Source organism: Antechinus flavipes, chromosome 1 (genome assembly GCF_016432865.1).
Source record: "Antechinus flavipes isolate AdamAnt ecotype Samford, QLD, Australia chromosome 1, AdamAnt_v2, whole genome shotgun sequence".
Taxonomy (NCBI): domain Eukaryota; kingdom Metazoa; phylum Chordata; class Mammalia; order Dasyuromorphia; family Dasyuridae; genus Antechinus; species Antechinus flavipes.
Window position 1 is genome coordinate 304,786,155 of NC_067398.1, and position 14,100 is coordinate 304,800,254.

Sequence of the window (14,100 nt, forward strand, 5' to 3'; positions counted from 1 at the left end):
TTCTCAGTCTCTTCTCAAATACCTTAGATAAACCCAATAATGTAATTCACATGCCAGTTAGTAAAAATTGGAAATCAGGCTCTCCTGTAGAAAGATCAGGGTCTACTATCTACCTGAATATGATTATCATGATGATCAAATTAAAAAAAATATTTGAAATTACTATGTAAATCGCAAAGTATAATAAAAATGTGAAGTATTTTCATATCATTTTAGTTTCCTTCCAATATGTCTGCACAACTTATGATTGTAGGAGTGTCAGAGGTTGGATTTGAATGCAAATCTTCCTGACTCCAAATCATTAAGCTATCTACTATGACATGGTCTCTCAAAATCATATGAGTCTTATTCCCCAAAGGGAACCCATTTGTGCTGGTGATTAAAGAATTGGTAGGCCTGTGGGGAGATTACTTCTGAAGAGAGAAGGGTAGGTTCCAAAGTATAAGCATAAATCATTTGTTGGTCAGAAAACCATTTTTCCATTTCTTCAAAACCAGTGGATTGAGATGGGAATGTAAGGGTTTCAAACTTAGAAGGTGTGCATGTGGCTCAGCAAGCAGTCAGATACTAGAAACAATAGTGAAACAATCTGCCTTCTTTCATACAGTGGTGAGGAGTTTACCATTTCCACCTTACTTGTATATGTGTGCCCAAAATATCACTAAAATTTTGGAGACAGAAAACACTATCTGAATAAAGTCACCAAATATAATGAATTTGTATCTCAATATCTTTGCCACCAAGAATGAGATAAATAAACAATACTTGAGATAGCTAGACCAGGTTTAGGAGGATAAAATGAAATAGAAAATTGAGGCAAAGCATATAAATCCAAAGAAGATCTTGGTTCTCTTTCATTGTCCAAATATTTTGGCATGAACTGATTCATGCATTCAGTGACTTTCATTCACCAATTTTAAAAAAACTTTTCTGTTTTGTTCTTTCTTCCTTCACAATATGACTAATATGGAAATATGTATCCCTAATATTGCACATGTACAACCTATGTTAGATTGATGTTAGATTGTTTGCTTTCTTGAGAGAGGTGAGGGAACAGAGGAAAGAAGAAAAATCTGGAATTCAAAATCTTATAAAAAAGAATGTTGAAAAATATCTCTACATGAAATTGAAAAAAATACTATTTACAAAAAAAGAAAGTCAATTTACTCTGCTAGTTTCACTTTGTCCTCTCTACCGTTTAAAAAAATTCATCTTTCCACCCTATTTCTTAACTTTGCACTTTCAGTGGGCCAAACTAAAAAGAAAGCCATTGGTGAATTAGCATCAATATTTAAATATGTTGAAGTTACAGGGTCATAAGCAGGTTAAGGGCCAGGCTGGTTTTATTTTCAATTAAAAACTCAGGCATGCTAGGATTTCATAAACCTCAAAGTTAGTTTTCTACTTCTTCTTTCACTATGGCTGATTTGTTTCATTAGACAAAGTGTTGCAGAAATTGCTTTGCATTAAATAGTTATGAAGGAAAGGACTGGAAGAGTAATTTTTTTTTTCAAAATAGGTGAAATGTCAAAATAACTCCTTGATTTTTTTTAAGTGGAGAGAAACATGTGATTACTTTTTTTGAGTAACGCATAAATTTCCCTGCTTAATAGCTTTTCCATGGTGACTCATTGCCACAATAATATTGTGTCTCTATAATAGAGGTAGTCAAAAAATTCTAATTATTTGACAGTATTTCCATCTTATGAGTATAATCTCATATTAGGATACATAGAATATTACTGAGTTGGAAGGTAGCCATAGTTAGAAAATGAAGCTGATGAAAATGAAAGCAATTCCATGTCCCCTATTTCCATCTCACTTCAGAATATCAATACTACTTTTTCTCTCCTTTTACAACACACCTCCACAAAATGCCACCACTACCACCACCCTTATTGTCCTCCTAAGTAGGAAGATCTTCATAGATATTTTCTGGAACTTATGGAATCTTGTCATTCCTAGACAACTCCAACATCACATTTATAAATTATTGACACTTTTAGTTTTTATGTCACATTCTTTAAAAAGAAATAATACATCCACCTTCCTTTCCCTTTTAAAAAAAAAAAACAGTCCCTTATAATAAACAATAAAAATGAAAGAGGAAAAAAAAAACTAATTTCAGCAAAATTAACCAACAAATCAATCAATTCCAGCAATACATAGAATTCCAATCCCAATGTCCCTCACTTCTAAAAAGAAGAAACTAAGGAAGGTACATTCTTGTAATTCTCATATCTTTTCAGGGCTGAGTTTGGTCAATGTAATTGTATAGCTTTTGGTTTTAATGTTTTGTTGGTTTCTTTAAATTCTTTTTATATACACTTATATTCATTATGCATATTTTAAAAATTTTACTTAACTTTGCATCAGTTTATATGTATCTTCCAATGCTTCTTTGTATTCTTCATTTCTGTATACATTATTTCCCACAATGTAAAAATATTCTATCATATTCATGTGCCACTATTTGTTTATCTATTCCTTAATCAATGGACATTTATTATTGTAGAGGGCCAAGTGTACTTGAAACAAGTAATCTTACAACAAGGTGTCAACTAAGTACTAAGTACATGTAAACTAGAGAATCATTATCTCAATTCCACCGAGTTAACACCTTGTAAGATTACTTGTTTCAAGTACACTTTGCTCTCTACATATTATGTTTTCAATTCTTTGGTACTCAATAAAAAAAGACATATTTTATTGTTCATGGGGGCCTTTCTTTTTATCTTTGTTTTCCTTGGGATACATTCAGTAAAATTTCTGCATCAAAGAAAATAGACATTTATACCACTTTCTTAGCATAATTACAAAATCCTTTATAGACTGTATGGACCAGTTCAGAGATCTTTTGGCAGTGAACGGTGCTGAACCATTTTGTCTGGATTATAAATAAAGATGTTTACATGCTTGCTTCTGGAAAGTAATAAATTGTCTTTCTGTTCAAGAGATTCAGCTATCAGCTTTTAGGCTTCTAAGCCTTTTCTATTTCTAGGAGATAGAGTCTTAAACTGGGGTCTATGAACATTTAAAAATATTTTGATAACTACTTTCAATATAATTGGTTCTTGTATGACACTATGTATTTTATTTTATGAATTAAAAAAATGTTATTCTGAGAAAGACTGCCAAAGACTGTCCATGACACATAAGAAAGTTAAGCAAACCTGCTCTAAAAGATGTTATCCCTTGCCGATAGATTAGGTTATTATTAGAACCTTTAACATATACCTATATCTGTCTAAAGAAATGATCTGTTCCTAGAATGTCTCCTCTCTGTCTTTTTGAATTAGTCATTTCATAGTAATAGTATATTGCATACCTTCCAGGTCCAGAAAGATGAGAATCCAAACAAGAGTGGTCTCATTGCCATATGTTCTCTCCCCTATAAACAAACTTCATTTATTCTCTGAAGCTTATGGGCTTATTCTAATATGCATTGTGCATTATGGATTGTACCTAGCAAAAAAATAGGTATGGACCTGGGTATAAAACAGAGCTGTAAAACAATCTTAGGAAAAATTTCTCATCCATCAGACATACAACTTTATTTCCAAAATAGAAAGATGGGCTCAGGGAATTGTCTGAATTTATAAACACAACATAAAATTGTCCAGTCTTCTGAAGTCTACCCATCACCAATCTCTAAGGACACTGCCAGCTGGCATGTCATTCACTGCCCAATTACAGAAACACACCAAATTCTTCTGAACAAAATTCAGGTTCTCTGCCACTTCCCACTCAGCCTTCCTTCTCCCCTTTCTGTGCTAAATTGATGTTGAAGCCATTGAGGCTTTCTAAGGAAGCACTGAGCTAAGAGAGAGTGCAATCTTCTGAAGAGCTGGCAAAGCACTGATGGCCTCTCCACACCTGTGGCTTCATCTGCATTGCAGCTAGGGAGTGCCAGTCACAACCATGACAAGACCTGCCAATCAGGCAGAGCACAAACACAGAGCCCAGAATGGGGAGGGGAGAAGCACCTTCTTATTAAATGCCAGCTCCACTTTGGAGGGAAGGAGGTGATACATTTAATCTTCCAATCCTTTACCAAAGGCGACCGCCAGGTTGTCACCATTTATAGCATATGCACAGAAGCTATGGTCATAAAGGGGACATTTTATGAGGACATATGCTGCATGCCCAAGAGCGCTGAAGGTGCTGAATGTCATTCTTGGGCTACATCGTGATTATATCTCCATTGAGTCAGGAGAAGCCTAGAGGTCCTACAAGTCTGCCATCTCTAAGCAGATTCACAGCTGTGAAATATCAGATGACCTAATTCGTCTTTTCCATCGCTATGTCCTCACTTCTATAACTATGGAAATCTGCATCCATTTCACTGCAATGGATTTCATAAAATATGCAACAGGATTTGCGATTTATTTTTCAGAGTAGCAAAATCATCAGGGAAAGAGCCAGTTTGAACCCGGGGGAGGACAGAAGAGAGAAGAGGGTTGGCAGTCACAGAGAAGATTCTGAATATATATTTATTTGCTCTCTTAGGACCCCAGCATCACAAAACAGACCCCCTTTTCCAAACAACATACTGCAGAGAAATCCAAAACTCTTTAGGCAAGGGAGGATGCAAATGCCCCAGTTGTATTTTCTTAGGAACCCGGGGCTAACCATCCTACAAGGAATATCCCAGATGGTAAACGGAACTGAAGTTTGCACATAAATTCTCCCTGGGGAATTGGTGGTTGGTGATAGCAGGTCTAATGAAATTTTTTATTGTGGTTATTACATACAATTTGTACAGTATATCATGTACTGAAATTTCTTCTATTCCTATAAATCTGGAATTGCCATAGTAAATGCCCATGCTTAAGAACTGCTGTCGAACACAATTACCTCTGTAGACAAACTCTCTTTAGGACATAAAAACAGTTGCTACTGAGAAGGCTGAATTGCACCAGCAATTTTGTAAATATTTGAGTGATATATTTCTTTTTTGATAAGTTTTCATAGCCCTGGAAAGCTGTCTCATCCCCTAATGTATTTGCTTTTTTCCTTTTTGTTACAGTCTTAAAGATATTGTAGTTTTCAACCACAAAGTTGTAAATCAGACTATTGGACAATTGTCACTTATAATAGGCTAGGAACTATAAGGTAATTCACTGGCACTAAGAGAATTTTCTTCCTACGGTGTCTATTAAATACACAAATGAAACTAAAAAATTCCAGGAAGGCTTGGATTTTCTTTTCAGGTCAATTGTTTAAGGTGTGCTTGCAGATGAGACTCCCATTTCTAATGAGGTCTCTCCAAAAGAGCATTTTACATTGCAATCAATTCTAAGAATTATTCCTGAATATACAGTGCTGATTTTCACCCCAGCCAACTATACTAGACAGAAAGGAATTCTGAACATTTTTGAGTTACATGTTTTACCAAGTATGATGATGAAGGATGTGAGACCCTGATATTGATTTCCTACAAGTTCCAATATTAGAGATAGCAAGAACTTCTTCAGCTACTAGCAAATAGGATCCATGTACAGTTGGAATTCCTAATAATGGTTTGTAAAGGAAGACAAGATTGATGAATCATAGAAAATTCTGGAAGTGGGAAAATATGTTAATTGAATCAACAGGGAGAGTTCCGATAACAAGAGGACTAAAAATAGCATGTTGCCTTAAAAGAACTAGTCCTTTCCTCTGAAGGACACAGTGCTTTAGATCAAGTATTTAAGAAATAAAATAAACAACAAGAGAACTGTCAATAAGATGGTCACATGCTTTTTTTTAGTGAATTCAGTGCAAGGAATCTAACAATTTATCTAAAATAACCAGGGAAAGAAGGAATAAACCTAGCTCAACCTTACAGTCACATAACTGAGGAGGAAATTCTACTCCAATGTTGGTATTTATTTGTATAAGTTCATTCACACACATGCATACACACACACACACACACTCACACACACATTTCAGTAGTATTTGTCATGAAGATATCACTTTGATTGACTCGTCCTTGACTCTTACATTCCATATTAAATTAGTCCTTTTGTGTACATATTAGAGATATTGTAGTTTTCATCCACAAAGTTGTAAATCAGAGTATTGGACAATTGTCTCCATTTCTCCCCATTCAATGATAAGTACCATAAAGATAAGGATTGTATAATTTTTCATCCTTTTCTCTCCAAAGTCCAATAAATGCTTCATGCATAAGCACTCTTAGCTTATGTTTATAGAAAACATCTTTGTATTCCTTTGAAATATAGTGTATATAATTATAGATGCAACTGTTAAGTCAACAAGCATTTATTAAGACAGGAGCTGTCCCTGCCTTCAAGGAATTCACATTCTAATGGGAATGCATAACAGGTAAAATCTATGTACATAGATGCATGTATGTGGTAAATTAGAAGTAATCTCAGAGGGAAGGCACTTGCTTTAAGGGAATATTATGAAAATAATGTGTCTCTCATTAGAATGTAAGCTGCTTAAGAGAAGAGACTATTTTGTTTTATCTTCTTATTTTCAGTCCTTAGTGCAGTACCTGATACAGAGTGAATGCTTAATAAAATACTTATTCCTTATTTTTCTGAAAAATGAAAGTTTCTGTTTATGTTGAAATGCTAAAGAGCCCGTTTAAGTCTTTGGTCTGTGGCCAGTCCAAGCCTTTCTGTTCCATTTTTCTATGGAGCCTGAAAAATAGGGTCAGATATATTTACAATATGATGATGATGAAAGATGTGAGAAAATAAGCAACCTTTCCTCCAAAAAAGTAAACGAAAATCAGAAGACTAACCAAAAAAAGGGAAAACACTTATACAAGAAATATATATATATATATATATATATATATATACACACATATATATCATGCTTAGCTTTTTCTATTTCCTTACTATTCTTTATTCAGATTCATCATTTCTTTATAATGATATTATATATATATTATACATAATACATAATATGTATACATATATACATAATCATATATATATACATATATGAGCAAGAAGATTAAGGATAATGATAATAATTCATAAGAATTCTTCAAGATGTTCTTGACATTCTATTAGGGGTAGATGGATTGCATGATACATGGTTATGTGTATGTGTGTCTGTATATTTGTATACATGCTAATGCACATAGCATAAACTAGAAAAACCAGCAGAGCAGGCCTAAATGTTGGTGGAATAGATGTCTATATTTGTGAGAAGGCTGAAAGACCCTTCTCTTCCTCTGCTCTCAACAGTAACTAATTCCTTTTTAAAATTATTATTATAGCTTTTTATTTACAAGATATATGCATAGGTAATTTTTCAGCACTGATAGTTGCAAATCTTTTTGTTCCAACTTTTTCTCTCCTTCCCCCCACCCTTTCCCTCAGATGACAGGTTGACCAATGCATCGTTAACTAATTCCTTGTATTTTTGTTGCATTCCCACTACCAAAGTACATAAAACTCTAAACATTTGTTCTTGCTTAGCTTTTTCTATTTCCTTACTATTCCTTATTCAGATTCATCATTTCTTTATAATGATATTATAGCATTTGGGGGCCAACAAGAATGGGAAATTTATAGGAATGCAGATTTACTATTACTAGAAAGATCCATCTTCTCCCAGCAGTGACCAAAAAAAAAAATTGTACTCTGCCTGGTAACATATTTACAATTTAGTTTGGGGGACAGGCTGCAAGTGCTCTGTAGAGCACTTTCTTCCTAAAGAACATATCCCAGCCAGCAACGACTTTGTATGAATCCATTTATCAGACTGACTATCCAATCTGGGGAAATGTAGGAAGGTGGGGAGATGTTAAAAGAATGCAGAATGTGAGTTACCATGGTGGGGTAGGAAAGAAGGTTAAAAAACAAACTTCACCCTTTACAGAAATTCATTTGAATTTCATTCAAACCTTGAGACTAATGTAGAATACACAGATAATGTTTATATTCTTGTTCTTTCTCCTTCCTCCTTCTCTTCCTCCCTCTCTCTCCCTCTGTCTCTGTCTCTGTCTTCTGTCTCTTTCATTCTCTCTCTCTCTCTCTCTCTCTCTCTCTCTCTCTCTCTCTCTCTCTCTCTCTCTCTCTCTTTCTCCCCTTTTCTTTAATCCTTTCTTCCCCTGCTCGCCTTCCTTCCTCCTTATAAAAAACTGAATTGACAGCTTATATGTGAGGGAGGTTGTGTGGGTGGGCATTAGCGTTATGTTTAAAGATAAAGAAAAGAGGGCTTTTTACTCCCACCAGAGTGCTATTTTTATTTTTGAATTTGACATTTTTTTCTCAGTATACATCAAAACTCAAATCCCCTTGAGCCCCCCTCACAGGCAATGGTAGGCTATAGTTATTGCAATGCTAATTATGAAAACGGACTTCTAGTTCTTATTGATGATTCAGCAGAATGTTAAGAATGTCCAGAAAGGAATGTTCACCTCACCAGGTCACCCTCACCAGGGTTCCAGTTAGACCATCCAGACACTCTATTTCAACTAGTGGGTGTAGTTTCAAGGAGGATCTGAGGCAATGCACCAGGGTCTGCCCAGTTACAGGCTCCCTCAGCCAAAAAACAAAAAAAACAAAAAAAACAAAAAAAACAGGCCTCTCATTGAGGCAAAGAAGCAAGCACATACTTCCAACCACCATCACCAGAGGCTAGTTTTCATCCTTGCACAGCCCATTTCCGAAAGTGCCAGGCTGAGCTGCCCTTGCTTTCCATTTTTCATGCTCTCTCGTCTCTTGCTTAAGATTTTATTTCTCTCATCTTCCACTGAGATGGGGTTTAAAACATGCTTGGTGCTGAAAATTTAATATGCACAATAAAATTTAGCACGTAGCTCAAGAAAAAAAAAAGTCTATGCACCAAAAAATGGTCCAGTCCGGCAGTTTTCTAAATGATGTAGGAGAAAAATAATGGGGCAGAGTAGCAGAAGCCTGACCCTATTCCCATAAGACTGTAAGATTTATCACCTACATAAGCAGAATGCTACAGAAAAGAGATCTATTGACCACAGCAATAACTCACAAGCCAGTAACACGAGCTGAGATACTAGCCTGGTATTTGCTGATAGTACCTTTATTATGTGGGACTTCGAATCTTTTTAAACAGCCTTGCTCCACAAGCTACATTTTTTTTTAATATTGCAACCACCTAGTCTTTTTCAGACTTACCATTTATTTACAATAGTATTATTGCATGTTGAGTACCAGCAAGGAAGGGAAGTTTATAGGAATGCAGATTTACTATGGGTAGAAAGCCACATCTCACAGCAGAGGACTCCCTCTCCATTTCCCCTCTGAAGAAGAAGAAGAAGAAGAAGAAGAAGAAGAAGAAGAAGAAGAAGAAGAAGAAGAAGAAGAAGAAGAAGAAGAAGAAGAAGAAGAAGAAGAAGACGAGGAGGAGGAGGAGGAGAAAGAGGAGGAGGAGGAGGAGAGGAGGAGGAGGAGGAGGAGAAGAAGGAAGAGGAAGAGGAGGAGGAAGAGAAGGAGGAGGAGGAGAAGAAGAAGAAGAAGAAAGAAGAAGAAGAAGAAAAGAAGAAGAAGAAGAAGAAGAAGAAGAAGAGGAGGAGGAGGAGGAGGAGGAAGAGGAAGAAGAAGAAAAGAAGAATAAAGAAGAAGAAGGAGGAGGAGGAGAAAAAGGAGAAGAAGAAGAAGAAGAAGAAGAAAAAGAAGAAGAAGAAGAAGAAGAAGAAGAAGAAGAAGAGGAGGAGGAGGAGGAGGAGGAAGGAGGAGGAGGAGGAGGAGGAAGAAAGAAGGAGGAAGCTAGTCATGCTTATGGTAAAAGATCTTATTCTCCTAGAGAAAGAAATATTCTCCTAACTAAATGTTTAATAATGGAAAAAAGCTATCCCACCACCTGTGATTCTTAAAACTTTAATCCAATCACTATCACACCACCTATTTGGCAATATCTCCCCCAATCCACCCACTCTTACTCCCACAGGCCTTCAGGCAGGACACTTAGGAAAAATAATGCTGCCAACCAAAGATTTCAGGAATGAAGCTAAGATGAATCAGCTGTAAATTGCCAGCAGAATCCATCCCTCTGGGACAAAAAGATTAAATTATAATTTAGTAGTTAATCCAAGAAGAATGAGGTGGGGATGGGATCTGGAGAGGTTACTGGGGGAGAATCAGAAATTTCTCATGGGAAGAATCTGCAGGAAATAGCTTATACTTTTGCTTATGGCTCTTTGAAGATGCTGAATGGCCTGCTAAAGCCAAGAATGGCATTATTACAGACTCTGGCCAGCCTCATGGGCATCACAAAATCACACAATCTCAGTTGGAATGAAACAGAGGCCATTGAGCTCAACCTGGAGGTGAACACAAATCCTCTAAGATAGTCCCAGCAATAGGTCATTCAGTCTCTGCTGGAAAACCTCCAAAGATGAAGGTCTTATCCCCCATGACAGCTCCTTTCACTTGGAGATAGTATTAATTATAGGATTTCTTTCTTATATCAAGCCCAAATCTGCTTTCATCCAGCTTTTATTTATTATTTCTACTCTGAGGTCAAGCTAAATTAGTGTTACGGCCCTTTTGGATAGCTGAAGACCTTTCTATTCACTTTATTCTTTTCTTTTTCAGTTTAACATCCCTGTTTCAATCAATACTCAAATGCTATGATTTTCAATAAATCAATAAACATTTATTAAACATTTATTATATTCCAGGCATTATACTAAGTACTGGAGATAAAAAGAGGCAGAAGACAATCTTTACAATCTAATCAGGAGACAACAAATGCATATGGATGAATTATATCTGTGTCTATATATAGGGTAAATAGGAAATGATTAACAGAGGAAGAGCAGGAGAATTAAGAGGAGTCCAGAAAGGCTTCCTGTAAAAGATGAGATTTTTGGTTGGAACTTAAAACCAGGAAGGTTAGTAGATAGAGTGAAGGAGGGAGAACATCCAGATATAGGTACCAATCAGAGCAAATATCCTGGAACTGAGAGATGTGTCTTATTTATAGAACCAACAGGAGGCTAGGTTATAGAAGGTTTTGAATGACAAATAGATCATTTTGAATTTGATCCTGGAGGCAATCTTGAGTAGGGGAAGGTGATATGATCAGACCTTCACTGTAGGAAAATCGGTTTGGGGGCTGAATGGAAGATAAATTAGAATAGAGAGATACTTGAGGCAGAGTGACCTTCTACAGACTATTGGGATAATTCAAAAATGATGACAGTATCAGAAAAGAGAAGTGGGGATATTTGAGAGATTTTTTTTGACAATGAAATTAACAATTTTTAGCAACATAGTGGATATGGAGGGTGAGAGATAGTGAAAAGTCCAGGATGATAAGTACCCATGGCATCTTGGTTGCCCTTTTGTGAGTGGGCTCTAGGTTGTTAGTTGATAAAGCAAAAATGCAATATGACTAGGGCATAAAACAATGAGACCCCTATTTTCCATTATGCACATACACACAAAAAATACACAAACACACGCAAACCTTGCTCTGAATACTATAATTCTATTAATGCAGTTTAAGATACATTTGCCTTTTGGGCTTATAAAATCACAATGGTTATTTGTTAAGCATGCAATCCACTGCAATCTTCAAGATTTTTTTGATTTTTGTTAATTGGAAAATATGTATTATGCCATATCTATCCAATTTTGTTGTCCAACAGCTGACTTTGTTGAATTTAAAATTTCTCCTTAAAGGTGTAGCTAGGTGGTGCAGTGAATAGAGCACTAGCCCTGAAGTCAGGAGGACCTGAGTTCAAATCTTATCTCAGACACTTAACAGTTCCTAGTTGTGTGAGCCTGGGAAAGTCACTTAACCCCAATTGCTTCGTCAAAATAAATAACTAAATAAATTTATCCCTAAAAATGTTATTTTATTTATTTATTTGGACACTGGTTCTCTCACTCTTACGCAGGATAGTAATACACTGGCTACTCATGGATCCACTAACAATACTGATCAGTTCTGTTTTCTCAATAACCTTAGCAAACAGAGGGTTATTGAGCTCTATTGTTTTTGCTTCTCCTTTGTCTAGTATTCCATTGATCCATTTCTGCTTTTAAAACAATATCAGATGCTTTATTTTGAAGACCATTAACCAATGGTACTATCTTATAATATAGATTGAGGTCTAGAAGTGCTATTGTCCCTTCTTCCTTATTTTCATTATTTCATTGGTGATCTAGACTTATTTTTCTAAAGGAATTTTGTTATTATTTTATCAAGGTCTAGAACATATCCCCTTGATAACTTGTCTGTTACAGAATTAAAAATGTATTATTTTTTTCGTTTGTTTTTTTGCTGAGACAATTGGGGTTAAGTGACTTGTCCAGGGTCACACAGTTAGGAAGTGTTAAAAATGTATTAGTTTTGATAGCATTGTCATTTTTATTATATTAGCACAGACATGAGCGCATGAGCCTAAATATTTCTCCATATATTTAAATTGTTTATTTTTTAAGGAGTACTTTTTAATTGAATTTATATAAATGTTTTTGGGTACATGTTTGTGTGTATGAGTGTATCTTTAGTAGATTTATTACCATGTATTTTATGCATTTTGTAGATATTTGAAATAAGATTTACCTTACTATTATTGTTTTGGGGGAGGTATTATTATATAGAAATGCAGTTGATTTTTGAAGATTTATCTTGTAGTCTGTAACTTTATTGAAGACTAATTGTCTCAATTATTTTCATTAATTTCTTGAATTTTTCAAGTAAACTACTATATCATCAATAAATAGAGATGAGTATCTTTTCTTTATCTGCCTTTAATTTCTTTTTCTTGTCTTTTTTATTTTTGCAAGCATTCCCAGAACTATTTCAAATATTAGTAGAGAGAGTGAGCATTCTTGCTTCACTCTGTTTTTCTTGGAAAATGTCCTAGTATATCTCTAGTGCATATGATACTTTCTTTTGGTTTAAATTTCATTTTTTCATAATATTTTAAAAGGTCCTTCTGTGCCTACACTTTTTAGGATTTTAAACTCATTTTAAGGTAGCTTTCAAGAGCTCATCATGTTGGTGTTGGACTTAGTATGGCTACCCAATTGGTTTTAGCTCCTCTGTAGCACAGAATTCCTGAATTCAAGCAATTTACCAGATTCAACTTTCCCAGCAGCAGAAACTACAGATGAGAGCTACAATATCTATCACATCTTGTTTACTTTGATTCATTATACTAGCCTATTGGGATATTTTTAATCCTCATTTTGCCATCTATTACACATTTCCCTTTTCCATTGTACCTTATTCTTATATTAATGCCAGTTTTTCTGTCAAGAGATGACTCCTCATCTTGATTATGCAGCTCATCATCCATGATCTATGTCCTTCCTCATTTTGGTACCTTTCCCCCAACATTTACTACCAACTCTCTTCCCTGTGTCCATGCACTCCTTCTCTTCAAGGTATCCATTGCCTCAGACAGTTCCAACTTTATCTTTCCCAACCTCTCTAGGTAGGTAGGACAATTGGACTTTTAAGCATCAAATCCCTCAGACTCCAACCTTTTACTTTTCACATCCTTCACAGAACATTTCTTTTCAGCCATAAGAATATTCACAGCAGAACTCCTTCTATCACGGAAAAAAACAAGCCTTTTTCATACCTTCCTTCTGCTCCCAGCTCTTTTCAATTTTTTCATCCTCCTCATTGTCTTGTCAGTTCTTGTCTTATTAAGACCACCGAGATCATTACCCCTTCACTGCTAGTTCTCAACTAAATCTGGGCACATAACACAATCCTCTCCATATCCCTTGTTCCCTCCCCCTTTTCACATGCCCTCCTAGAGCTAAACCAAACCGGAACAAAACAAAACTTTGATTCACTTGTAGGCAGCATGTTGCCAGATTCAGTTCAAAATGTTCCTCTTCAGGGATACTCCACCAGATTTCTGCCTTTACTTCTGTCTCCTTGTATACATTTAAAAAGAAGTTTCTTGTCTCTTGGCTGTCATTCTGTTGCTGTTACTGTCCTTGTCTGCTACATTTATTTGTTCCTCCTTGAATTTGTTATATTAGGTATTTGAAAAGGAACAATATTTGCAGTTCTAGTTTTCTTTCTAAAAATGTTTCAAATCCCTATTTATTATTGAATGTTGGGTTCTTGTCCCTCTGATCACCTGTACTCCTTTTCTAGTCAGTGTAATAAGTT

At 35.5% G+C, this 14,100-nt stretch overlaps 1 long non-coding RNA gene across 1 annotated transcript in view; it reads right to left on the reverse strand.

Moving 5' to 3' along the window:
- The window catches only part of LOC127539553 (uncharacterized), a 46,673-nt gene extending 33,007 nt beyond the window's left edge, over positions 1 to 13,666 (reverse strand). Inside the window, exon 1 of the long non-coding RNA XR_007947985.1 lies at positions 13,556 to 13,666. This is a non-coding gene — a long non-coding RNA (uncharacterized LOC127539553). The remainder of the gene's footprint in view (positions 1 to 13,555) is intronic.
- Between the last annotated feature and the right edge of the window lie 434 nt (positions 13,667 to 14,100).